Source organism: Rattus norvegicus, chromosome 5 (genome assembly GCF_021556685.1).
Source record: "Rattus norvegicus strain SHRSP/BbbUtx chromosome 5, alternate assembly SHRSP_T2T, whole genome shotgun sequence".
NCBI lineage: Eukaryota > Metazoa > Chordata > Mammalia > Rodentia > Muridae > Rattus > Rattus norvegicus.
In genome coordinates this window covers 154703218-154707196 of record NC_141538.1, presented here as the reverse complement: position 1 = coordinate 154707196, position 3979 = coordinate 154703218, and positions in this window count along the sequence as shown.

Here is a 3979-nt window from a genome sequence, read left to right as displayed (position 1 = left end):
TGAATCTCTTCTGGAAGCATCCTCACAGACACATCTAGAAAAGATCTGGGCATCCAGTGCTCCCTCCCTCCACATCCCCCCCATCCAACTCCCCAGTCCCCCACCCCCGGACATAGAACATACAGACACAGAAAAGTCAGCGCTCACACTGTGGGGTGTCCCCTCCCCCACACCATGCTAAAGACCAGCAAGCTGTCTGTCTCTTGTGTGCCTAAACTTGCACTTTCATTTTCCCTCCATGATATCTTCCTGCAATTTAATGTTTTTACAAGCAGCACGTATTACTGTGTCATCAGAAAATAAGGCTGTAAAAGCCTATATAAAAAAAAAAAAAAGAATGCTAGCCAAGCTAGAGTGTGCTCACCTTTGTTGGTCTGCAAACAATAAATTATAATGCAATAATGAATGAGGCCAGGAGCAAAGTCTCCTAGGTATCATGGAAAGTGAGAGCAGGGAGAGATGAAGCCACCCTCCATCTGCCTGGAGTCTCTAAGCGTCATGGTGCTCAGTCCTTTCAGGATCCGGGACTCCCACACTACACCCGGTCTACACATTCATTCCGCAAGCACCCATGGACCCTTTAGCATAAACCTAAGAATCACAACAAGTGTTAAGTACTTGACACCAACTCTCTGTTTATGCTATAGGAAGCCTTTATTACTCATTTTAGATTCGGGAAAACAGGCTTCGGGGTAAAGCAAGTCAGAGAGGCAGCGTTACTTACCTAGAATCACCAGTTTATTTAGATCTAAACCAAAAGTGGTGCACACCAATGGCTGAGTCCTTGAAGCTGAGGATTGTAGCTCAGTGGTCCTCAGTCTGCACAAGGCTTTGGGATCCATCCCCAGCGCAGCTCCCCGCCCCCAAAAGGGGAGGAGGACTTGAAGGAATCGGTAAAGTCTTCATCAATTCCCCCATCTCCTTAGGATAAAAGCACACGTCAACACTTTATGCAAACTAAGTACTTCGTACATTGTGGTGGAAATGAGACCCATTATCCCAGCTCTCTAGGGACCCAGAGTCACACACCTCCGTCTTTCGTCTTTCCGGATGCTCCCCCCATTAGCGTTAACCTCTAGGGCTGTTTAACCCCTGCTAGCACACACTTAGGACCATCTTCTCTACATAAGCCCATTTCATTCCCCTCCCTATCCAGTCCGAGACCTCCTTGAAGATAGGAATGGTGCTTATTCCTTCCTGGTGCTTTTCCACCCTTAATGCAGCATCTGGCAAGCATCTCTCCATCCTTCGCTCTTTATTTACTTCACAACAAATGGCTGGATGTTTAACATGTGTCAGCGCTATACAGTCTCACTTTAGCACAGGTCTCTTTCTTCCTGAACTTTGGGGCTTCTGATGTGGAAAGACCGGGCCCCGAATAACAATTGTTTGATAATATTAGCATTAAATGTTCTAAGGAGTCAAGCCAGATGCTATGAGGGCGGGGGTGGGGTGGGGATGCAGTGGAGGACCTAACCGAGTTGAGGATAGTTGAAAGACTCCTTTAGGAGGACATGACCCGGAAGCTCAGAGAAGTTAAGGAACCTACTCCAGATCACACAGTAAGGGGGAAAGCTGGAACTTAAGCCTGGGAATGACTGATTCCAACGCCCAGGCTCTTCTGGAAAGCACCGCCCTTTTACGTCCTCCATCTTTTTCTTCCTTGGCTCTCATTGGTGAAAGGGGATCATGGTCTACCCATCACAGTAGTCTCTAGGTCCAGAACAGTTTTTGAGATCTCCACCATTAAGAAACTAGGTCTCCGGGTACCAAGCACAAGTTGAGACTCAAAGAGACACCCGGAGTCTAACGCCAGCGGGTCCAGTAACGTCCTAGCGACCCGGTGGAGCACTCAGCCACACACCCTAAGCAGGTCGCCCCCTCAAAGCGAGCGCTGGGTCCGCGCCCTCCCTCCCTGCACCCCGGCGCGGTGGCGCCTGCAGGATCCTGGCCACGCGGCTGCCGCACTGGCGCAGAGATGGGGCTGCGGCAGAGGCGCGGCGACGGTGACAGCTCGCTGCACCCAGGGACGCCGCCGCGCTGCAGCAGCTCGGGCTTTTCCCACCCACGGGCAGGGCGTTCCCGCCAGCGCGCTTCCTGCAGCCGAAGGACGGGGCGGAGGGCCCCGGGGCCTGGCAGGCCGGGTTCCTGGCTTTCTCTGCGTTTCCTGAGCCGGACGACCGGGGGATGGGACCTGCGGCGCAAAGCTCCTTCTCCGGAACGCGGCCAGGAAGCCGCGTCTTGTGAACTCGGGGTCCTCCTTTGCCGGGAACGCGTGGTTGTGCGTGCGTGTGTGTGTGTGTGTGTGTGTGTGTGTGTGTGTGTGTGTGTGTGTGTGTGTGTGTGGTGTGTGTGTGTGTGTGTGTGTCAGTCCTTGGAACGGGGCAAGAGGCCACACACTTATCCCAGGGAGGCAGAGTCCACAATGCGGCCAGATTCCAACCGCCTGATGTCAGCCTGTTAACTCCATCCTTCGGATGAGAGCATTGAGGTTGACGGACGGAGGGTGAGCACCGGGTTGCGGGCGAGGATCCGAGAACAAATTTATAGGCTCCATTCTAACTCAAGTCCTCCTGGTTATCACAATAGACTTTACCCACTGGGCCGGGAATCTGACAACCGGAGAGGTCATGTGGTTTCTTTGTCACAACTAAGACTCTATCTAGCCTTCTGCTTCCAGACCTCAGGCCCGGTCCATTCATCACTGCCTCCTCGGTGTAGGCCCGTAACCCGCCGGTTAAGACCTTAACTTTATGGTCTTTCTGGTTTGTTAGGAGTTCCCAAATGCCCACCCAGAACTCAGCACAAGGAGTTATCTCGGAAAAGACCACGGAAGTAGGCAACCAAGCTAAAACTTGGGACATCCGGTTTGACTCTTTTCTATGACCTTAAAAACTAGTGAAGATTCAGTCTCTTTGACTATTTCCTATCATGGTGTTAGCCAGTAGATAGTTGGTCCTTAAAATGTCTACCGCACAACCATGAGGACCTGACTTCCAAACTCCAGTACCCACAAAAAAAAAAAAAAAAAGGCTGGGAGTGGTCGGGTGTGATGGTGCGCAGGTCTTTAATCCCAGCACTCGGGCGGTTGGACCACTGAATTCGAGGGCAACCGGGTCTGCAGAGAGACTTCCAGGACAGCACAGGCTACACAGAGAGACCCTGTCTCAAAAGCAAAGGAATAAACGAGCAACCCAACTGATGTAATGTGACTGTCAAAGCCTGTGAACCTATCATTGGGACGTAGCGACAAGTACCCGACTGTCATTGGCTAATCAACTTTGCTAAGCCAGTGAGCTTCTGTTTCAGTGAGGGACTCTGTCTCTAAAGCTACTGGTGGTGTGACTGAGGAGGGATGTTGACTTTTGGCCTCCACATGTGCACACAACCTTTTTTTAAATGTCAGTTCTCCGTGTGTTTGTGTCAGAGAGGCTGCTTCACACACATGCAATGGAGGCCAGAAGTCAACATCCTCAATTGCCTTCCACTTCAATATTTTTGAAAGATTTATTTATTTAGTGTGTATGAGTGCTCTATCTGCATGTACACCTGCAGGCCAGAAGAGGGCACCAGGTCACGGTATAGATGGTTGTGAGCCATGGTGTGGTTGCTGGGAATTGAACTCAGGACCTCTGGAAGAGCAGTCAGTGCTCTAAGCAATGAACAAACTCTCCAAGCTCTCTCTCCTCTTTTTTATTTTATTTTATTATTTTGAGACAGGGTCTTTCACTGAACATAAACTTCTTTTTTTTCTTAAGATTCATTTGGTTTTTTTTTTTTTAAAGTGAGTGTGTGTGCGTGTGTGTGTGTGTGTGCGTGGAGTACAGGTGCCTTTGAGACCAGAAGAGGGCGTCAAATCCCTGGAGCTCTAGTTACAGATTTTTGTGAGCTGACTTGTAGGACTGGGAACTGAACCTAGGTGCTCTTCAAAAGCTGCCAATGCTCTAACCAACGAATAAGCTCTCTCTCCAAGCTCTTT